This window comes from Symphalangus syndactylus, chromosome 10 (assembly GCF_028878055.3).
Source record: "Symphalangus syndactylus isolate Jambi chromosome 10, NHGRI_mSymSyn1-v2.1_pri, whole genome shotgun sequence".
NCBI classification, from domain to species: Eukaryota; Metazoa; Chordata; class Mammalia; order Primates; family Hylobatidae; genus Symphalangus; species Symphalangus syndactylus.
The window spans coordinates 30,071,240-30,095,783 of record NC_072432.2 but is presented as its reverse complement, the minus strand read 5'-3'; the positions used below and the strand labels follow the sequence as shown (position 1 = coordinate 30,095,783).

The following is a 24,544-nucleotide window of genomic DNA, read 5'->3' as shown; positions in this document are numbered from 1 at the left end:
CTATATAGCTCTATTAGTGTGTCTCTACTTTTGTACTAGGATTAACACTTTTCTGATTTTGCTTTATATCATATTTTACTATCCACCAAAAATAGGCCTTTATCCTTGTGTACTTCTTTCAAAATATTGCTTATAGTTTTACTCATTTGTTTTTCCAGATGAATTTTATTTTAATTTTGTAGGATATTGTTATTAATCTTGTTGAGATTTTTATTGGGATTGCATTTAAGACATATGTTATTTTGGTAAAAAATCATACATAATTTATACATCTAATTTTTCCATTTAGGAGAAGAAACATTTCTCCTCCTACCAAGTCAATTGACTTCTTTCTCAGCATATAAGTAATGTATCCCTCTTGCTAAATTTGTAAGTATTTTGTATTTTGGGTAGCCATTCAGGAAGAAATTAATTAAACATTTTAACTGGTTATTATTGGTACATAGGAATGTGATGAATTTTTATATGTTTATTATGTATCTGGAGAGATAAAATATTATCTATGAAAGTAAATAGCTTTTTAGTGAATTTTTTTGGCTTTTCTAATTGTGCAATCATGCACCCTTTGCAAATAATTTTATTTGAATCTCTTTCTGATAGTAATGTCTGCTTAATTTCTTAAGATGACATATCTAGGAAATGGTGAAACTGGGCCTGGCACTGGAATCCGTTGGAGAGATGAGACCGTGCTCAGATGTCCTGTTCATTCAGGAATGTTTCAGGCAAGCTCAGGGCAGGTCTGGCCAGGCACAGCCTGGCCTGCAGCAATAGGCATTGACCCATTGTTTTAGGCTGAGCAAACCTCACTTCTCAGGGCCTCATGGGATCAAGGTAGTTGATTTCTAAGAATTTGACAACTTTAAGATACTTTGAAATGAAATTACATTGAAAAAGTTATCTAGAAGGCATCAATTTGGGGCAGAGTTTTTAGATAAGAGGAATCGAGTGAGACTTGCTAGAGGAAGGAAGTGTGTGAGGTTGTTAAGAGCAGCAGTTATCACTGAGAACAAAGAATTGATATAAATATACTCTGTTCCTTTTGTTATGCTATGTACCAGGGCAAAATACTTGCTTCTTGTTTGGAGGTTCTTTGACACAAATGTGTTTAATTAACATTCTTGTCTAGATGGTTTTATTTGAGAAGATTGAAAAGTTCATGTATCATTGCAGTGCTGTTTTGTTTTATTGTATTAATAGCTTATTGTAACACTCACTGACCTACAACTGGAATTCTGTGTAAGGAGTGTGAGCCAGGGATAATGGTAAAAAACAGAGAAGAGGGATAAACAGCACGTTAATGGAAAAAGAGGAAGAGATTGTAAAAATTACTTATCAATAGATACATCCTGCCTGTTATCCCAGCACTTTAGGATGCCAAGGTGGGCAGACCACTTGAGGTCAGGAGTTTGAGACCAGCGTGGCCAACATGGTGAAACCCATCTCTACTAAAAATACAAAAATTAGCCAGGCATAGTGGTGCACACCTGTAGTACCAGCTACTCAGGAGGCTGAGGCAGGAGAATCACTTGAACCCAGCAGGCAGAGGCTGCAGTGAGCCGATATCGTGCCACTGCACTCCAGTCTGAGCAAGAGACTCCATCTCAAAAAAAAAAAAAAAAAAAAAAAAAAAAGGTGCGTCCTAGTACATAACATTAGGCTTAAGACTGTATACTTGTATACTCTAGAGCCAGACTACATAGGTTCTTATTCTAGCTTGCCACTTGACAGTTATGTGAACTCAGTTTCTCAGTCTTCCCATCTTCAGAATAAGGGATAATATGATTTACTTCATAGAATTGTTGTGAAAATAAATGAGTTAAATAACGTAAAGGGCTTAGACACCATCTCAGGCACACAGTAAGCAGTCAAATTTTATTACTATAATATTTCCTAAAAACATTAAACATATACACCAGATTAGCCACCTTTTCAAAAATGTTCCTTAGCCAGACACGGTGGCTCGTGCCTGTAATCCCAGCACTTTGGGAGGCTGAGGTGGGTGGATCACCTGAGGTCAGGAGTTCAAGACCAGCCTGACCAACATGATGAAACCCCATCTCTACTAAAAATACAAAAATTAGCCGGGCATGGTCATGCATGCCTGTAATCCCAGCTACTTGGGAGGCTGAGGCAGGAGAATCACTTGAACCTGGAAGGCGGAAGTTGGAGTGAGCCAAGATTTTGCCATTGCACTCCAGCCTGGGCAACAGAGCAAAACTCCATCTAAAAAAAAAAAGTTCCTTGTTATTTTCCTACCCCAGTGTTCTCAGAGGGTGCCTTTCTGAGGTGGCTCCTTGGATGCCTCTGTAACTTAAAATTTAGGTGAAACATTTTACTGTCAGAATTCAAGGAACCACATGCTTTGGGTTATTTTATATTTATGAGACTTAATTCCAGTTTATGTTCCAACTTGCACATTACATTCTTTACCTGATTTATTGCTACTTGTAATAATACTATTTATAACACTTTTCATCCTTAGTTCTCTCAAGTTTTACATACCTCAATTCATTCCAGGTAAGTAAGTGGGTGGTAAGTAGCAGAATCTCTCATTTTCAAGCAAAAAAACCTACAGGCACAATAGTGAAGTGACGCCCAACAAATTAGGGGTAGAGTTGGTGATATGATCGGGGGGTTGACTCATTACTCAGGCCTCCAAGCTCGCAGGCACTCTCACAAAATAGCTCATTTCTTTAATGGAGGTGAGTTGTGGGGGGCACAGGCTCTGTGGTCAGGTCAGACAGATTTGCTTTCAAATCCACCCTACCATGTACAAACTGTAGAGTCTTGGGAAAGTTCCTTGAATGCTCTCAGGTTCTGTGTCTTCCTCTGTAAATTGGAAATGATAATTTTGCCTTCTTTATAGGTTTGGGGTAGGGAAATAGGTAAGGAAGTGGTGGATCAAATAACACATAGGAGATGATCAGTAATTGTGGTCTTTTCTTTAAATTTGTGTCTTGCAGGCCACCTTCCCTTAAGCTCACACCATTTTAAACAACTTCTTGCGTAAATATTTGCGTCTAAATTTTATTTTTTTTATTTTTTTATTTTTTAATACAGAGTCTCACTGTTGCTCAGGTTGGAGTGCAGTGGCACGATCCCGGCTCACTGCAAGCTCCGTCTCCTGGGTTCAAGCGACTCTCCTGCCTCAGCCTCTGGAGTAGCTGGGATTACAGGCATGCGCCACCACGCCCAGCTAATTTTGTATATTTAGTAGAGACGGGGTTTCACCATGTTAGCCAGGCTAATCTCAAACTCCCGACCTCAGTTAATCTGCCCGCCTCTGTCTCCCAAAGTGCTGGGATTACAGGCATGAGCCACCGTGCCCAGCCAGCGTCTAAATTTTATAAAGGGAACTGTTAGCTTGGACCTTCAGTAAGGTGGCTTCTGTTTGAATTCTATTCTTCCTCTATCTGCCATTGCATTTTGGATTATGTAGAGTTGCATGATTTGGTCCTGTGTTACAGGAGGTGGAAGAGGGGAAAATGTGGAGCATTGTAAAGAATATTGTGGTTGGAATTTTCTAAACTTTAGCACATCAGAATCACCTGACATAGTACACAGATTCCTGGGCCCCACCCCAGAGTTTCTGGTTCAGTATGTTTGAGGTGAGACCTGAAGACTTTTGTTTCTAACAATATTTAGGTGATGCTGATGAGGCTAGTCTGGGCCCCACACTGTGAGAATCACTGGGTTAGGGGTGCTGTGTGATGGAGACCTGCAAAATCTCAATGACTTACAACAACAGAGGTTTACTACTCACACAATAATAACCACGTGAGTCAGCTTTTTACATGAACTATTATGTTTTTGTATAGTCAGCCTCTCCAAGATGCTAAGCTCCTAAGCAGCATGGTCACCATTTTGGTTTTATGTTTTTCACAGCATTTAATTCAGAGCTCAACACAAATTCGATTCCCAATGCAGACTTCTTGAGCTATACCAGGAGAAGAAGATCAACAGAAGATTTCTGGCTTTTTATTTCATGCTACTTTTTAAAATTACTCCTTCCATATAGAAGTCTGAGGTCACATGGGCTTTTAGCAAGGCTAGGACAGACCCATTATTATTGTAAATGGAAAATGTAGAAATTAATACATATGCAATATGTATATATTTAGATACACCTCATATTGTTCAAACAAAACAAAACGAAAACCCTAAACCCTCTAAAGGGAGGTGAGAGCAAATAGTCTAGTGATGAGAGCCAATCTAGTTACTATTTTTATATTATAAGTTTCACTCTGAGCTTCTGGCAACAATAAGAGAAGTGTGATGGATTGTATAATTATTTCCTCGTCCCTCACCCATCCACAGCCTTGATCTGTTCCACCACTGTCTGGTCTCCTTCACTTTCCAGTTTCCTTTCTCTGTGCTGGCCTTCAGTTGCTGCTTACAGTCTTCCTCAAATGCCTTTCCCGGCTTTAAGAAGTTAACACTTCTTCTTTTTATTCTTTTTATACTGTGTCCTTGAAATCTAAGTGAGATGTATGTGTTCTTATGGCTTTAACCCAATGACCTCTACTAAATCACTCCTTTAGGGAGGCAGGGAGGGCAGTCTGTCTTACCCAGTGATCCCAGGTGTTTGGGCTGTGCTCAGCATCAGAAAGGTCACTTGGCAGGCAGCAAGGCCCGTGGTAGTACTCTAGTTCTTCAGGAGAAGAAAACCAGAATGATGCAAGTGCCAGACCCTAAGGAAATACAGCTGTGGCAAATCGGTTTCCTCTTGAGCGTAGTGGCTTCCTAGAGAAAGATCCTGAAGTCACTTCTAGAGTCTGCAGGAAAGAATGCTGTGATCAATTGGTGACATCTGCTGAGATGTTTTCTATTCCTGCATTTTGTAGTAAGCCAACTACTAAGATTGTATCTTAGGCCCAATAAAGAAAAAGACATGGTCCAGAATTGGGTTATATGTGAGAGCTTGTTCTCAAAAACAAGAAAGAAGCCCAGTTCCTAGAACTAGGTTAGCAAAGGACTAGACATATATATTGATTTAATACTCAGTCACCTGAATACTGAATTGGGACTTCTTAATTATAATATGTTCTGATTGTTGTGGGGCATGGAATAGGGCTGAGGCGATACTTTGTGGTCTCCTGGCTCAAGCTTGAGGGAGGAAAAGGCTTGGGAGAACCAGGCAATTTGGTAGTAATAATGTCAGCTAGTAGACACTTTGTGGGTTGCCAACTGGTGCCCCTTAAGGGTATTTTGGATACAAAGGGACCTTCCTTGGAGTGTACGTCTTGAGTCTCCTCCAGCTCTCCTGTGACCAGGACAATTTTCCCACTCCCCTAATCGTCAACATCCCATGACCAGAAAAAGAACAGCTTCAAGATAGAAGAGATGTAAGCATTTATTAAAGTAATCCCTTTATAATATTGATTATTTAGTATCTACTAATCAGGAGGCCTAGGTTCTAGTTCTAGTCCTGCTAATAACTTACTGGTTTTGGGCAAATCACTTACCTTTGCAGGGCTTCAGTTGTCCTCATCTTTAAAATAAGGGGCTTCTTCGGTTGATCTTCATGATCGATTCATGCTCATAAAGTTTAATGAGCTTTGATTTAGCCTCCCAGAAAAGTGTCCAATAAATTTCATTTATTCTACAAATGTTCACTGTACATCTATTCTGAATTGGACACTAGGCTGGGCACTAGGAATACAAAGTCACATACTCCCACCCTTCCCCCAGAAGCTTGCAGTTTAATGGGGATTAATGTGTAATCACATTGAGCAGACAGTAGTGTAACTGCTAAGAGGACAGTTTCTGGAGCCAGCCTGCTCGGATGTGAATCTCAGCTCACACATTTCCTGTGTATGACACTGGGCAAGTTTCTTAACCTCTCTATGCCTCCATTTCCTTATTTTCAAATGGAGTCTATCTCATTTGGATGATATGAGAATTAAATGAGTTAATAGACAAATATAAATCATTAAAACTTTTGCTGGGTGATATTAGACAAGTGAGTTTTTAAAGAGTGATATTTTGGGGGATTCTCATCTCTCATTCAAACCAGGACAACTATCTTCAAAGGTTTTATAAATTAGGCATCTGTGTAATATTTCATTTGAAGAAAAGGTTCTACTGCATATGCAAACAAACACAAGAAGTTTAAAAAACAAGGCTTCTGGCATCATGTAAGAGAATATGTTTTTGATTACAATTATGTCTAAACTCAGGCAGATTGGATCATACCTGGCTACAATCTATACTCTATTAAAGAACCATCGTGGATGATGGAACGGTTTACAAGACAGAGGTAAGTAACCATTATCCTGCTTGAGAATCACCAACTCAACAGTGCGTGGAAAGCCGCAAGCCCAGCTCCTTCATTTATAGAAGGAAGGGGTGAAGGGACTCACCTTGGGTAACAAAAGATTATTAGGAAAGACCCTGCTCTGGCCTCTGGGTTTGGCCCTTTCTAGACCACTGTGATCTTGGGGGTTTGTATGGATGGAATACTTAGAGTCTGATCTGATTGATTGACTTGAGTTTTATTTTTTTCATCATTAATATTTCTGAGTGTACCTCTAAAAGATAAGGACGTTAAAAACACCCATAATACCATTATCACAAGAACAATTAACAATAATTCCTTAATGTTATAAAACATCAAGTTAATCTTCAAATTTTAGATTTTGACACAAGGTTTAAAGTTAAGCTGACCAGGTTTGTGTGACTTTTGAAATATTATATAACCTTCCTGGACCTCAGATTCCTTATCTGCGACCTGGGGAAGAGTCTAATATCATTAAAATTGTTGTGAATATTGGATAAAATTTACCAAGTCCTAGTATGATGCACCATATGTTAAGCATTTAATAAACCACTGTTGAGATGGCAGAAAAAAGTACCTGGCACAGGGCAGATACTTAATAAGTCTTAGCCAGTATTACTAAGCAAACAATTATGATGTAATAAGTGCTAGGTCCATAGACAGGAGACCACACCTAAAGGGCTAGGAAACAAAAACCTTCTAGAAGAGATGTTAGTGGAGAGGCAAATGGACAAGACCAAGTGGGGTGGGGAAAAGGCAGTCCAGATGGAGGGAGAACTGAACTCAAAGATGGGCAAGCCACTGGCTCCCGGGTGCCTCTCTAGAAAGGGTACAAAAATATCCCTGGAGAAAGTTAGGAATATGGTGCCGTTTAGGTGTAGTTTTCTCACATTATTCCTTATGTAATTGGTGAAATGCAAAGTGGTCTGGCCCCTGTTTTGGACATGTAATCTCGGGTTCTTTTTTTTTTTTTTCTTGAGACAGAGTTTCACTCTTGTTGCCCAGGCTGGAGTGCAGTGGCACCATCTCGGCCCACTACAGCCTCTGCCTCCCGGGTTCAAATGATTCTCCTGCCTCAGCCTCCTGAGTAGCTGGGATTACAGGCACCCGCCACCATGCCCAGCTAATTCTGTATTTTTAGTAGAGATGATGTTTTACCATGTTGGCCAGGCTGGTTTCAAACTCCTGACCTCAGGTGATCCACCAGCCTTGGCCTCCCAAAGTGCTGGGATTACAGGCTTGAGTCACCGCACACTGCCTAATCTCTGGTTCTTAATTTGAACATGTCACAGGGAAAAAAATTACTGTGTATAATCCCCACTGTCTTCAAGAAGGTTGGATCTTAGTAACTAGATAATCTTTTGTTTGCAAATCACAAATTCCTCAATCACAGTATAAAGTATGCAAGTTTAGAAAGAGAAACTGGGAAAAGTTAAATAGCTTTACATAAAAAGGGAGAGATGGGAGATGTACCAAGAAGATGAAGGAAAAAAGACAGTATGCTGGAAGGGAAAGACAGAGGAGACTCCAGCTCTGAGGTTATGGGAGCTGGGGGAAGGAACACAGTGTCTTGAAACTTATTTCTGCCTTGGGCTCTTTTGGAGTCCAGTAAAGCCAATGGACTCCTTTTCAAAATTTTAAAACACATAAGAGATATAGGATTTTTGTTATAGTAAAGTAGTAATCAAAAAAAATTTTTAAACCATGTTTGTTTGTGGGGAAGCAGTGATGAACAGGTAGAGCACTGGAAACTTTTAGGGCAGTGAAACTATTCTGTATGATACTATAATGGTGCAACCACCCAGTGGGTTCACCTTGCCCACTGCGTAGACAGCTGATTTATCAAGACAGGGGAATTTCAATAAAGAGTAATTCGCACAGAGCTGGCTGTGCAGGAGACAGGAGTTTTATTATTACTCACATCAGTCTCCCAGAGCATTTGGGGATCAGAGGTTTTTAAGGATAATTTGGTGGGTGGGGGGCCAGTGAGTCAGGAGTGCTGATTGGTTATGTGGGAGATGAAATCATGGGGGGGTGAGGCCACTCCCTCACACTGAGTCAGTTCCTGGGTGAGGACCACAAGACCAGATGAGCCAGTTCATTGATCTGGGTGGTGCCAGCTGATCCATCAAGTGCAGGGTCTGCACAATATCTCAAGTACTGATCTCGGGTTTTACAATAGTGATGTTATCCCCAGGAGAGATTTGGTGAGGGTCGGAATCTTGTAGCCTCCAGCTGCCTGACTCCTTCACTGTAATTTCTAATCCTGTGGCTAATTTGTTAGTTCTGCGAAGGCAGTCAAGTCCCCAGGCAGGAAGGAGGTTTGTTTTGAAAAAGGGCTGTTATCATCTTTGTTTCAAAATTAAACTGTAAACTAAGTTCCTCCCAAAAGTTAGTTTGGCCTATGCCCAGGAATGAACAGGGACAGCATGGAGGTTAGAAGCAACATGGAGTTAGTTAGGTCAGGTCTCTTTCACTGTAGTAATTTTCTCAGTTATAATTTTGCAACGGTGGTTTCAGTGGTGGATAGATGACATTATACATGTCAAAACACATAAAATGTACATCACCAAAAGTGAACCCTGGTGTACACTATGGACTTTGGGTGACAATGGTTTGTCAATGTTGGTGTCAATTGTAACAAATGGTACCATTCTGGAGCAGGATATCCATAGTGGAGGAGGCTCCGCATGCATGTGGGTGGAGGGGACATGGGAACTCTGTATCTTCCACTCCATTTTGGTGTGAATCTAACACTACTTTAAAAAATTGTCTATATGTTTTAAAAATCCTACTTTTGTGCTAAACTAATATCTACATTTCTTTATTAACACTTAAGAAGATCTAGCACTGAGTCTAACTACCATAATTCAAATTAGTGATGACTATAAACAATATTCCAAGATATCCAAAACTACTGTAATGTGACATGAAAATGACTCTGATTTCTATTGGTGAAAAAAAATCACAAGTACTGCTAATACTATTGTGGTTGGTTTATTACATTCGTAATTAAAGGAAACGTGAAATTTCAATTATAGGTAATTGAAAATAAAGATGGAAATTATTTTCCACCCAAGCTCAGTGACCACCTCCTCAAATTTCATCCAAGGCACCCTTTGGGGAGGAGGGTATCCTATGGATCCCTGATTACAGATGCTTTGTCTAGACCTAGAATACAATTGTTCCAATTTCCCCATCTCAAAGACTCTATTGCTGTGTTCCATTATTGTCTTCTAAGGTTTCTAACAACTCATCTGTTTTTCTCTTTGTTGTTTTGGCAAGTAATGCCAGTGATTTCTAGAGCCAGGTGACCCTGCGTATTCCTAGTGTCCTCTGATATTCAGGAAAAGCAGAGCTGCCTGTGACATGAACTGAGACAATGTCCTGAGTCATTGTAGTAACTAAGAAGGAGGGAATACCACTTACAGTATCTTCAAACTTTTTTTTGTTTTTTGAGACAGAGCCTTGCTCTGTTACCTAGGCTGGAGTGCAATCTCGGCTCACTGTAACCTCCTGGGTTCAAGCCATTCTCCTGCCTCAGCCACCCAAGTAGCTGAGACTACAGGCATGCGCCACAATGCCTGGCTAATTTTTGTATTTTTAGTAGAAACGGAGTTTCACCATGTTGGCCAGGCTGGTCTTGAATTCCTGACCTCAAGTGATCCTCCCACCTCGGCCTCCCAAACTGCTGGGATTACAGGCATGAGCCACCGTGCCCAGCCTGGGATCTTCAAACTTTCTAGTTGGCCTGTTATGTTGGATGCTAGAAAGATGTCTCTCTTTCATTAGTTACTAATAACAATTTGTAGTGTGTTTATGGTACTTTTGAACTTCAAAAGATTTGGCCAGTGTTAATAGCTCAGTTCTGATGTTGACTTCATGAGGGTAGAATTGCTTTCTCTTACGAGTGTTGCTCCATTATTCCTGAGATCTTATTCAGGTGAATACAAGGGAAATATTCCCAAAGACAATTAAACCATTGTTGTCCCAGATGCTGTCTACTACTCACATAGAAGGCGTGCCCTTCAGGCTAGTGATGACACATAACTGTGTGGATAAATGAATTCATTTCTTCCTCACTGAGCCCCAAATCCTTCTCAAGACACTATTTCTGGTGATATGGACAGGCAGGAGGTAGGGAAATACTGGGTAGAAGAGGACAGTCCCTGGCGAGGGCCACACCCTCAAGCCTGGGACCATGGCCCAAAGTGAGAACATGCATTCCTGTTTTCCCACCCGAATATTGCCTTTTACAAAACCACCCTGGCCCGCCCCACCCCTGATTCTGTACCCACAAAAACCCCAGGCTTCACTGGCAGAGGCACAGCAGAGTGGCTGAGAGGCAGAGTGGAGCAGAAGCAAAGGAGAGAAGAGAAGTAGCAGCCAGACATCAGAGAGAAACAGCTTGATTTCAGAGGGACAGCTTGACGATGGGACTTCAGAGAAGAGTTCAACCAAGGATGGCTGAACTCCAGGGTAAGACCACTTTCCCACTTCATCCGCTTCCCAGCTCCCCATCCTGCTGAGAGCCACTTCCACTGCTCAGTAAAATCCTCCACATTCACTGCCTTTCAATTCGTGCAGCCTGACTCTTTCTGAATGTCGGACAAGAACTCGAGTACCAACAAGGTGGGTGCAAAAGGCTATCACCCTGGCCCCCCACTGAGCTATTAAACACTTAAGCCATCAGTGGATGGCAAAGCTAAAAGAACACACTGTAACACACACCCTCTGGGGCTTCGGGGGTTGCAGGTACCCCCCTAGATGCTGCTGCGGGGCTGCATGGAGTTCTACTCTTGCCAGTGCCCAGAAGTACTCATCCCAGCCCCTGCCCCTGCTCACCTGCATGCTCCCCCTCCCGTGAGGGGTTGAGAGCTGTGGGCTGAGTAAACAAGACAACCCTTCGTGAGCCCCACAAAGGGGTCAGGGAAGTGTCCAGTTTCACTGGCAGTAATGGCTATTAATAAATCAAAATGAGTACTTTCTAAAGATGAAATATATTTGCCTTGACTATGTGCTTGAAAAAATGTCACTGTTAAGTAGTCTTTTATTAATCTCCATTTTCTCCTGGATAAAGCCTAGGCTTCTTGTTATAGCATTCAAGGCCTTCCGTGAACTCATCCCAGCCCATCTTTCCACCATCATCTTCTACCTCAAAGCCTAACTTCTGTGCTCCACCTTTTTCTAAACACAAACGGATCTCTCACATCCTGTTTATTTTGCTCAGGCCATTCCTTTTGCCTGGCATGCTCTTGCCTTTTTTTATGCCATTCTTTGTACCCCTAGACATATATTTCCCCCCAGCCAACCTTTCCTGAAGCCATTCCTTCTGGCATTCACTGCTCCCTCCTGTATGCTTGCTTTATAGGCTTCCTATTACCCCTTTGTCTCACATTGCCTTGAGTTGTCATTAGTTATGGAGCTCTCTATTCCTAGATAGATTGTAAGCCCCCAGGGGGCAAGGACCACATTTTTCTATTCCACCCTAATACCTACTTACACTCAAAAATGTTTATGTGGAAGAATGAATCATCCTACATTGTTCACCTTTAAATTCCCTTTGAACTGTGTTTATGATTTGTAAACACTAGAGATCACCTCTGCGTAACTGATCAACTTATTACTCTATAAACATAAGGCTTTTCACATGCCACCCATCCCTCATCTCCATTTTCATCTTCCACTCCAGTCACACCTTCCTAGAATCCCTGTAACCCAATCATACTAGGATGTAGCAGGCTTCTCCAATCCCTGGTGTATTTTTGTATTTCCAGATTTTTATTATCCTGGACCTTCTGTGTGGCATGTCCTTTCTCCTTATCTATCTAGCAAACTTCTATTCATCCTTCAAAGCCTGTTAAAATATCCTGTGAATCTCATAGGTTTTCTCATCCTGCCAAGACAGAATTAATTGCTCTCATATTTGTTTTTTGTCAGTGCTTAAAACAATGCCAGCTGCATATTGGTTGCTTAATAACTAGTTGTTGAAACTGAACCAATTGCTCCAAGTTCTTTGTTTATAGTATAGTTTCAGTTAGAAGGAAACCCACTGGTCAGCAACTCAGGCTTTCAGATCAGTCTTGCTAAACCAGAGATCCTTAAGTGAGTAAACAGAATGTGAGTAGGATTCAGGGAGATGATGCCCCTGAAGTCTTAATTCTCTGTGCATAATTCTCCAATTGTGTGCAAATGCTTGAAACAGGAAGGAAGGAGGAAGGAGAACTTGTGAGGGTAAGAAGAGGGAAGGAAGGAAGGAAAGAAGGAAGGAAGGAAGGGAAGAAGGAAGGGAGGGAGGAAGGAAGGAAGGAAGGAGAACTTGTGAGGGTAAGAAGAGTGAAGGAAGGAAAGAGGGAGGGAGGGAAGGAAGAAAGGAAGAAAGGAAAGAAGGAAGGGAGGATAGAAGGAAGGAAGGAGAGAAGGAAGGAAGGAAGGAAGGAAGGAAGGAAGGAAGGGGAACTTGTGAAGGTAAGAAGAACCAAATTGTTCAAGCCTATAATGTGAGTACAGTTTAAGATATATGCGCTTACTATTAGAGTTTAAAGCCAGAATGTCATAGACCAAGCTCATAATATAGTTTATGGCTGATCTTTATGGTAATAAAAAAATCTAGAAAGAAACTGCCTGGCACCATTTGCTGAAGATGTTTTTTAATACTGTCAAATGATTCATAATTATAAAGGGTGAATGGACCATGTCTGCTCAGTAGTGGTTATGCTGAGACTCATTAAGTACTTTCTGCATCCAGGAGTTCTGTTTTATGTAAACAAGACCTCTGAGGAAGATATAGATGGGTAATAAAGATGAAAGGAAATGAAGTATATTAACATGAGGACAAATTAATAACGGCCTTTCCATCTTCTAACAGGAAAATCAGTTGCTGTGGAATAATTGCACTTTTCAATGCAAAGGGGAGCAAAAATCCAGACAAAGCAATAGATAGAAGACAGACAAAATCAGACAGGGCTCTGGGGTCAAACTACTTTATGGAGATAGTCTGCACTTTGGAAAACTTATCTGCTTTCCTGGCCAGGCTTCTGATGGGACTTGCAGAGAGCTTTTACTTGGCCACAAATGAAATCATCTTTAATGTTTTGTAATGGACAGTGGGGCATGAAGAAGTTCTCTTCTTCATAAAGGGACAGGGAGAGGAGGGTAGGAGAATACAAGTACTGAGATGGCAGAAAAGGTAAGATTAACCAAATCACCATCTTATTTCTCTTCACATAAAAGAGTCAGAGCCTGTGTATTGAGATTTGCTTGAAATAAATAACAGCGTTGATAAGACAAGGCTGAGCGAACATGGATAGATCTGTTTTCCTATCAGCAATGTACTGTCTGAATTCCTAGACAAGTAAGTCAGCTAAACTGAGTTTCCAAATGACCAGACCCTATATAGGTCACCGTAATATACAAAGTATAACACAGCAAAGATGCCCATTGGGTCACCCAGATCTTTACTTGGCTCAAGCCTGCTAGTATAGAGTTGGCAAGTAGATAGCTCCAAAGGGCCTGCCCCGTGTCACTGAATTTCAGAAGGTATTTCCACCCCAAAGATGGCCTGCTTTCTCAACCTTCAGGCATTTCCCTACCCCAGCACAGAGCTCACTTGCTGTCTGCTGGGCTTCCAAAACTCCAGATTTACACCTCTGGTGCTTTGCTCAGACCAGGGCTGGAACTAGGATGACAGGCAAGCCAGACGTGGGGTGGGAGGGGTAAATTTAAGGAGGCACTACATCTCAGGTTCCGAATCTACACTTGTACTTCTTTGAAAGTAAGTGCTTCCTTAAATTTTGCACCCAGGAGCTTCCCTTGCCTCACCCTACTCTGGGCCTTGGACTCCAGAGTCTCTGGTGAGAGATCTGTGGATTGTGATAGTGCAGGAAGCCTCACAGCCAGATTACTCTTACTCTGCTTGATAGCTCTTCTGTTTACCTCAACTAACTTCTCTCTCTATATTAGTCAGTTTAAAGAATTTGAAGACTAGAAACCTTGCATGGCATCTTAAAATGCAGAGCAAGGGGCCCATGTTGCTTTCTTGTTGAGCTCAGAGGGGGCCTGACTATGCAAAGGCTGAGACCAGTCCTGGAGCCATCCCGACTAACCCAAGATCAAGACATCCCAGGGACTCAGGGATGCTCCTCCCAGGACTGGCTTAGAAGGGGCCTGCTTGGTTATAATGCTCTACTGTTATAGCCTTGACATTTTAAATAATTTTTAAACAAAGGGCCCTGTATTTTTATTTTGCTTTGAATCCTGAAAATTATGTATTATAGTTGGTCTTGGCTCTACTTACAACAAATTAAAAATATCTAGTGTGTCAAATGCTCCCTGCCCCTTTAACACCCTTCTTGATTGTTATTGGAGTACCCACAAGTCCTTACGGTGATCCATAAAACCCTGCTTTGTTGGGCCTCAATTCACTCTCCAGCCCTGGATTGTCCCTTCCTTCTTGTTACCTGCATTCTGGCCTTCTTGCAGTCCTGAAGTGCACCACATTCCCTCTCACCTCAGGGCCTTTGCACAAGCTGTTTCCTCTGCCTGGAATCCTCTTCCCCAGCCCCACTCCCCAAATCTGGCTGCTACTGCTTGTCCTTCAGTTCTGAGCTCAGACATTAATTTCTCAGGAAAGCATTGACCCACCAGGCTAGACTGAACCCCACGTCATATATTCTCACGGTGCTTCTTCAGCACCTACCACAATGCATAATTAAATCTTTGTCTGATCATCGGATTAGTGTCTCTATTACCACGTGATTCCACATGAGACAGGGACTGTGTGTCTTTTGTTCACTTTTGTAGGTTCAAGGCCTAGCATAGTGCCAGGCACTTATTATAGCAAGCACTCAGTAAATAGTTGTGAAAGGGAAGGATAAGGGAGAAGCCCAGGTTATTCCTGTCTGGGGATGTTGTGTGGGGGGAGGCAGGATGGGGAGAGGTTGGAGGTGGGAGGTGGGCTGAGGGGAGGCAACCTCTGGAAAGATCTGAAGCAAAGCTGAATGCCCTTTGGCTGTTGACTTCCAGGCTCAGATACCCAATGCACTCAATCTGAAGTCATCCTCAGAAGCCAGTTCAGCTCCACACGAGCCTCTGGTGAGGGGAGATGATGAATGAGCAAAGTTTAATCACATTGAATTGAATTTGCTGATGGTCAACCTAGATATCTCAATAATTAGGGGAAAATATACTGTGTGTTAGTAATTTCTAACGAGCATGCAAGGTTTCAGTTTGCAGTGTGGTCTGCTAAGCATTTTAATAGTTTTGAGTTTTCTTCTTATATTTGCCTTCCTTATTTAGTGGTATACTTCCCTTTGGGGATTTTATTTCCTTTGATAGACTTGTGAAAGTATAATTTTTTTCTAACTCTGTGGTGTATTTTGTCTCTTTGCTTCCTTTATCTTTTCTTTTGCAAGCCACCGAAAGTCATGTGCTAGTCTTTGATTTCCTTCTATGGTCCCACATACCTTTCTTGTAGATTTTTTCCTTGTGATCTTTGAAATATCCCCCACAAGGTCAAAGTGACTGCTACTTGTTGTAGGGAAAAAGAAAGTCAAAACTCCTTCTCTGTTGTAGGACCCTCGACTTTCTTTCAATATCCACCTGCCCCACTGCTCACATTGTATTCACCCGGATCCTAAATGCTCCTTGTTTTGGTTCCAAAAACTAGTATAATCTTCTATTGCTTCTCTCTGTGGCAGAGACACAGATCGTTAAATTTTGTTGTTGTTGTTGTTATTACAAGAGAAACAAGACAAATGGTAACTTTTCTAAGCAGCTATTCACTTGTCTAAAGATGGAGTTTTATACTTGAAATGTGGAGGCTTCTCTAAGGAACTATTTTCCATAACTTTGTCACCCATCAGCTGTTGGTGTCACTGAAATTCTCAGCAGCTGCAACAGGGGAAGGTTCTCCTTTTATATTCCCACCATGCCTTTACCACTTTGGAACAGCTAGGAATACCAGCAGTGACATAACACATCTGATTATTCATTATGATCCAAATCTTAGTTTAAATGAGGCTCCCAGTAACTGATGGTTTAGGAAAAAGTAAGAATTCAGTAGAAATAGTTAATTTCAGATGACTTTGGATCTAAATAAAGGGATAGATTAAGAAATGATTGATCTTTCTTAGAGTCCAGAGTATTTAGCCATTCACCAGGGTGGTGAAATGCTTCTTTTTGCTTTCTTGACTTTTTAAAAAATAAGCTTCACACCCTGGTACTTCCCAAGTTTTGATGCAGAAACCATGATTTGTCTCATTTCTCTCCTGCCTCTCTCTCTCACCAGTGTGTCCCTTTATTTGGCTTACTTCAAGTTCCCCTAGCAAATTATGTGCAGCTCTTCCTGTCTACATTCTATTGAGACATGCCATATATGTATTTCTATCCCCCTCACTGATCATTAGCTGTGTGACCTTGGGCGAGTTACTTAATCTTTCTGAATCTTGGTTTTCTCAACTGTAAAATGCCAACACCAATAACTTCCTAGTGGTGTTTGTTAATTTATTTGCCCACCTATTGATTCAACAAGTGTTCCTTGAGCTCCGCCTCCATGCCAGCTGCTATTCTAGGTCCTCTAGGGATACAGCAACAAACAAAACAAGTCCTTGACTCCATGGAGTTCACCTACAGATGGTTAGAGAGACAATAAGCAAATAAATATGTAATATATCCAGATGTGCTAAGTTATTTGAAGAACAGCAGGCAGAGTAGGAATAAAAGAGAATGATGGGTGGTCCTGCAGGTTGGGTTCCCTGAGAGACAGGTTCTGCGATGGAGACACAGGATCATACCTGGTGAGAACAGAAAAGCAGGAGGAGGGGAAAGGCCTCAGTTGACTCCATGGGGTGTTCTGAAGCTGGGATGGCTTTTCTGAATTGACCCAAGTTGGGACAAAGAGTTTGGGTCTTTATATCCCTGCATTGATCAGCCACTGGACATGGGCTGCCCCTAGAAAAATGGCTCTTTTCAGCTGAGGGCAATTTTTAGAGAAGGCTGAGAATTTAGGGTTGTCAACTGACATTACTCCCAGCACCTAGAAGAATAAGCCCTTCAGTCCTGAGGGGATGGAGGTGGCATATAACCATCTCCACTATAGATAGGGTACATAGTGCTATTTACAACATGATTATAACACAGTTTTATAACACAAGTTTATATTTTAAAACACAAATTTATAAGGGATGTGCTATTAATGTGGTAGTAAAAGAAGTTTTCTCTGATATGGTGACATTTGAGGTGAGGTTTGAAGGAAGAGAAGATTAAGCCTTGCAGATATCTTGGGAAAGAGCACACCAGGCAGAGGGAGCAGGCAGTGTTAAGACCCTGAGAATGGAACATTCTCGATATGTTCGGGGAATCCAAGGAGACTGGTATGGTTGAAGAAGAATGACCAACCAGTGGGAAAAATGCTAGGAAATGAAGTCAGGATAGAGCCTTGAGCCAAATCATGGAGGGCTTCATAGGCTACTGCACAGAATGCTGTGAGAATTACTTGAATTGATTCACATAAACTGCTTAGGAATGTGCCTGCGACATAGTTCTCAATGAAATTGCTATCATCATCATCATCATTATCATCATCATCATCATGATCTCTCTCTGTATGAGGGTGGCTCTGTGTATGTCTCACCACAATTGAAATAAATAGATAAATGTGAAATGAATTTGAACATTAAAGATGGGTCAACTACTCTGGAGTAATTATTAAATCTGTGTTAATTTGTTTTTAAAAAAAAAATTAAATGATTTTTCTGGGTAACCACCAAAAACATCCAAAGTACGTATTGGGCGAAGTCAGTTCAGGCTAATGTGTTTTCCCCCAAAATATTGTGTGGTTCAAAATAAAGTAATTATAGAGCTCCCTATAATACTAGAGGATTTGCAAGGACTTGAATAAACTCTTTTCAGAAGGATTTTTTTTGAATAAATAAAAGCACCTTATATTATCATTGGATCTGTATGGTAAATAGAAAAATATATAGTTGAACTATATGAAATTGCCTCTACTCAACTCTTTTTGACCTATAAAAATGTCAAGTTCATATATTCAACCAAATTTACATATTTTTCTGTGACATCATTAACTAGAAAAAATGCATTTTTATAATAATAGTCTTAGATCTTTATAATTCAAAATTTAAATTTCTATAGCCAGATCATAAGTTGCTTTTGATTATATTTTATGTATTTCCAAAGTCTTCTTGCATAGTCCTAAAGGAAGAAACTGAAGTTCAAATTTCTTCAAAATAAAAAAAATTATAGGAGAGTGTATCTGATAGGTAACATTTCATATAGATCAAAAAGTAGTTTTGAAAATATATTTCCTTTCACCAAATAGTGAAAATTAAAAGACTGGATTTATTGCTTTGAACATCAATTCTTTGAAAAGGGCTCCAACCTGAGAATTAAGAGCCAGCACCTTTTCCTTTGGCCTGCCATCAAGGATGTAAAGCTCAGATAACAGGATGTATACTTCCTTTGGTGTGTAGATCACTTCCATGGACAAATAATTGACTCCATTTTGAGTTCATTCTTTTTTTTTTCTTTAACTTTTTATTTTGAAAAAAAGTCAAACCTGTAGAAAAGTTGAAAAAAACAGTACATCATCTAGATTTACTAATTAACATTTATCATATTGTCATATTCTCTTTCTATATACACACATAAACATTTCTATATATGTACATATATTTTATATGTATTTATAAACATGCAGATATGTGTATATATACACATGTATAAACATTTCTCTTTATGTGTATGAACATTCAGTTATTTCCTGACTTTTTTCTTTTTTGAGATGGAGTCTCCCTCACTCTGTTGCCCAGGCTTCAGTGCAGTGGCACGATCTTGGCTCACTGCAGCCTCTGTCTCCTGGGTTCAAGCAATTCTCCTGCCTCAGGTTCCTGAGTACCTGGGATTACAGGCGTGCACCACCACATCTGGCTAAGTTTTGTATTTTTAGTAGAGACAGGGTTTCACCACGTTGGCTAAGCTGGTCTTGAACTCCTGATCTCAAATGATCCACCAACCTTGGCCTCCCAAAGTGCTGGAATTACAGGGCTGAGCCACCATGCTCAGTCATTTCCTGGCCATTTTTAAAGTAAGTTGCAGATACCATGACATTTCACCTCTAAAAAGATCAGCACCTATCCCCTAAGAACAAAGACATTCTCCTATATAACTAAAATGCCATTATCACAGACAAGTAATAAACTATATTACAATAATATCATCTAATATATAGTCCATATTCAAGTTCACCCTATTAAAAATACTCTTTATACCTCTTTTTAAAAAAAAAAATCTAGAATTTTCTCAAATATCATTCCTTACATTTAGTTGTCATGTCTCTTTAGTCAACTTGAATCTAAAACAGAACCCCCAACTCCCACCTGTGAATTTTTCTCCTTTCATGGCAATGACATTGTGAGGATGCTGGCCAGTGTTCTCGGCTGGCCTTGCTAATAGGTCCAGGTAAAGCCTTCTAATAAGAACACTACCCCGGTGAGAGTGTCTCCCTTTGTGTCGTCCCTTCAGGAGACTCTTAGTGTCAGTTGCACATTAAGCTTGGTCACTTGTTTAAGGTTCTTTGTGTTGATTCTTGTCAACTTTAGTTAAAGTGTTTTTTGTCCTCGTCTACAAAATCTCTGGAATTTGTAGTGTCTATTTAGAAAATGTTATAAGTCTTGAATATCTATGTAGGTCATATGCCAAACTATTATTAGCTTATATCAAACAGGTTTTTTTTAAACTGATGACTATAGTAATGTGTGACTCTCAGAAATGTTGATAGCTCCTTGAAGAGGATGATAGAAACTGAAATGCTTGTCCAAACTGCCTGGCAAACTGAAAGAACGCTTGGAGATCACTCTGTCTCTCTCTTTCAGTCTCTCTCTCAGTTTCTCTCTCTCTGTCTCTCTCTCTCTCTCTGTCTCTCTGATTCCTTTTTACCAAGATCATCTCATTCTATTTTCCTATAGGTTGCTTTTGTTTAAACTTATTCTGTGCAGAACAGACATATAGAAGAAAGGACTTGTAGGGAAATATTTAAATGCAAATCTCTTTTTAAAAAAAAAAAAAACATAGTTTTTATCTGGTGAATATTTGCTGTCATTGACAGAATTTTCTGTCCACTTCATAAGAACTTTGTCAAAATAACTTTCTTGCCAATATAAGCCCCTGGAGCAATCCACTGTCCATTGCTTTGTGCTCTGGGGAACAGCTGACCTTGGTTAGAAATTAATTTATTACTTCCTGTTTCCTTTATATCTCCCACTTCCCTCCCCACCTCCTTGCTCTAATAATGACACATAAAGTTAATGAGCACTGGTAATTAAGAGGGCCATTTTAGAACTAGTGAGTTGGGTATTGAATGCCCTTGACCTAAACTTTACTTGGAGAAAGGATAGCTGAGTAATTAGAAAATGGAGTTCCAAATCAGAAGCTGAGAAGTCTTTTCTGCCAGTAATTTGTGTAGCTTGGGCTGGATCCCTTTACCTCTCTACATTTTATTTTGTCCATCAGTTAAATAGGAGTTACCATTCTCATTAAAAGTTTTTGGGTGCACGGATGAAAATCACAATATGATAGCAATATAACTTTTAATCTTAGAAGAACTAGGCAATGTGAATGTTTTTACTAGTTATACAATCCAACATATTTTCCTTAACTCACGTTTGTACTTTCACCTACTTAAATCAATAAAAGTCACAACTTAAATCTTTTAAGTTAAGGCCGAGTGCGGTGGCTCACGCCTGTAATCCCAGCACTTTGGGAGGCCGAGGTGGGCAGATCATCTGAGGTCAGGTGTTTGAGATCAGCCTGGCCAACAAGGTGAAACCCTGTCTCTACTAAAAATACAAAAAATTAGCCAGGCATAGTGGTGGCTGCCTGTAATTCCAGCTACTCCTGAGGCTGAGGCGGGAGAATCTCTTGAATCCAATGGGAGGAGGTTGTAGTGAGCTGAGATCACGCCACTGCACTCCAGCCTGGGCGACAGAGCAAGACTCCATCTCAAAAAAAAAAAAAAAAAAAAAAAAAAAAAAAAAAACTTTTAAGTTAAATAGCTTAAAATATAAAGGGAAATAAAAAAACACTTTATTTCTAATTTCTTATATAATGACCAATTTTATCCTCAGAAAATTTTAAAATTAAGAATTTTATTATAGAAGTAATCAGTTGAAGGAATATCAGAAAATGTAGATATGTAGGAGGAAAAACAAATCAGAAAATCATGTGTGACAACAGGTTCATCATTTGTAACAAATTTACCCCTCTGCTGGGGGATGTTGATAACAGGGGGAGGCTCTGCATGTGTGGGGACAGGAGGTAGATAGGAAATCTTGGTATGTATGTAGCTCATATGCCAAACTATTATTAGCTTATATCAATATTAGATATATATCCCTTCTGCTATTCCAGAAGGGATCATCTAGTCATATCCTTTTATAACCTGATTTTTTTTCATTTATTGGTCTACTTTCAGTATCTTTCTGGTTCATTCAAAGTAATGATAAGCTGATGCTATAATGTCCCACCCAGATCTCCCTTCAGAACTAGAAGACTTAATTACCCATCTGTATGCTGCTGGCAGGCACCCCTTAGCCCTCTGCTCTATTTAGAACTGTTGGATGAAGGTATTTGCCTTGCCGAAGTGAAAACCCATATCCATCAGCTGCAGGCTTCCAGTGGCTGCAAGATGCAGGGATATAAAGGCCAGCCTCTCTTGCCCTGACTTGGGATAATTCTTAAGGGTTATTCCAGCTTCAGAACCCCCTGTAGGGTAGACTGAGGCCTTCATTGGGACAGCACTATAGCCCGTCTTCTCGCTCTGCTCAGTCCTGCCAACCCATGGCTTCCTTTCCAGAGACGTGACCCTAGGAGCACTCTTTCATCAACTTCCTATATGTTAGTCTCAGTCTCAGAATTTTTTCTCTGGGGGGCCTAATCTATAACAGCTACATTGGGAGTGGCCTGAGAAAGCAGACTCTATGATACAAGTTTCTAGCTGGTTCACTTTCTCCCCAAGACCCTGTGAGTGGTGGTGGATGGAGTATAGACAACCCCTGGCCCAAGGAAGCAGAGCATTGTTAAAGCTTTCACTGAATGGAGAACTGGAATGGGATATTGGTAGAAGAAAAATGCACTAACTAGTGCTATGGCTTCATCAATAGCAATGGGGATCAGAGAATCCCAAACATTAGAGACTAAGTGGCAGCATTTGACCACAGAGGCCAAGTCAGTGCAATTAATGTATTGAGTAAGGTCAGAATGAAGTGCAGGGGGACCTGCCCCACAGAAAGTTATGTAGTTGGTTCAATGACATATCATCTCACTCCAGTTAAAATGGCTTGTATCTAAAAAACAGGCAATAACAAATGCTGGTGAGAATGTAGAGAAAAGGGAGCCCTCCTACACTATTGGTGGGAATGCAAATTAGTACAACCACTATGGAGAATAGTTTGGAGTTTTCTTAAAATCTAAAAGTAGAGCTACCATATGATTCAGCAATCCCACTGCTGGGTATATGCCCAAAAGAAAGGAAATCAGCATATCGAAGAGATATCTGCTCTTCCATGTTTGTTGCAGCACTGTTCACAATAGCTAGGAATTTGAAGCAACCCAAGTATCCATGAACAGATGAGTGGATAAAGAAAATGTGGTATGTGTATGCAGTGGAATACTATTCAGCTGTAAAAAAGAATGAGGTCCTGTCATTTGCAACAACAGGATGGACCTGGAGATCACTATGTTAAGTGAAATAAGCCAGGCACAGGAAGACAAACAGCACATGTTCTCACTTATTCGTTTGTGCTAAAAGTCAAAACAATAAAACTCATAGAGATAGAGAGTAGAGGAATGGTTACCAGAGGCTGCGAAGGATAGTAGGGGGTGGGGAGGAGAAGGGGATGATTAATGTGTACAAAAAAAATAGAAAGAATGAATAAGACCTACTATTTGATAGTACGATAGAGTGACTATAGTCAATAATAACTTAATTGTACATTTAAAAATAACTAAAAGAGTATAATTGGATTGTTTGTAATACAAAGGAAAAATGCTTGAGGGGATGGATACCCCATTCTCCATGATGTGATTATTACATATTGCATGCCTGTATCAAAACAGCTTACATACCCCATAAATATATACACCTACTATGTACCCCAAAATTAAAAATAATAAAATTTTAAAAAATAAAATGAAAAAGGAGAAAATTATATAGTTGGCTAATAGAATATACTATCTCTGGGGGAAACTAGATAGGCAGCCAACAGGGTGCTACTCAAGCTGTTCGATCAAAAGTAATCACGGATGAATGATCAAGAGACTGAGGGCCATCACACTTACAAAAAAAAAAAAAAAATCACAGTCTCTTGCTTACTTTCTGACCCTGAGCCAGTTTTTATTCTTAGAAACCCCTGCCCAAAGGAGCTGCCATCCCCAGGATAAAGGATGCTACAATATCATGCATGACAAGAAGATATGGTAACGGATCCCCAGTCCTCCTTCAAAGGGACCTATGGCCGTTTATTTGGGTGACCATATACTAGGGAAAGGGGAATACCTAACTAAACACAGGCTCAAAGTTAACATTGATATCCAAAGACCTGAAGCATCATGATGTGGTCATATAGAAGTCAAGTAATAAGTAGAATCCTGCCCCAGGCCTAGCTCACAGTGGCTCCACTGGGTCCACGGATCCATCTGGTGGTCAGTTCTCTGTTCCCAAACGTGTAATGGGAGAAGGTATACAGACGGTCCCCAACTTACAGTGGTGTGATAGGATTTTTCAGCCGTATGAGGGTATGAAAGTGATAAGCATTAAGTAGAAACTGTACTTCAAGTCCCATAGACATTCTATTTTTCACTTTCAGTATAGTATTTAATAAATTACATGAGATAATCAACACTTTATTATAAAATAGACTTTGTGTTAGATAATTTTGCCCAATTATAGGTTAAGGTAAGTGTTCTGAGCAAATTTAAGGCAGGCTAGGCTAAACTGTGATGTGCAGTAGGTTAGGTGTATTAAATGCATTTTTGACTCAACAATATTTTCAACTTATGGTAGGTTAATCAGGACGCAACCCCTTTGTAAAATGAGGAGCATGTGTACTTTGTATTTGGCACAATCCCGTATTCCCTCAACTTTTGAATGAGATCTATCATAGTGGGAAGGCCAAGTGGAGCTCTGAATCCTACAACTCGCTCGCCACTCCCAGCCAAAATAATCAATCAAAAAATAATATCACACGCCAG

The 24,544-nt window shown here is 40.3% G+C and overlaps 1 protein-coding gene across 5 annotated transcripts in view; it reads left to right on the top strand.

Annotated features, from left to right (window-relative positions):
• Positions 1-24,544, top strand: part of LOC129492013 (uncharacterized) — a 164,831-nt gene that overhangs the window by 131,596 nt on the left and 8,691 nt on the right. For 4 of the 5 annotated variants that reach the window (XR_008660693.2, XR_008660692.2, XR_008660690.2 and 1 more), the window contains one exon: positions 10,587-10,756. The gene's annotated coding sequence lies outside the window, so the exon portion shown is untranslated. Of the gene's footprint in view, positions 1-6,225; positions 6,260-10,586; positions 10,757-24,544 lie in introns of those variants that run through there. The other variant, XR_010114041.1, reaches the window with a different exon arrangement.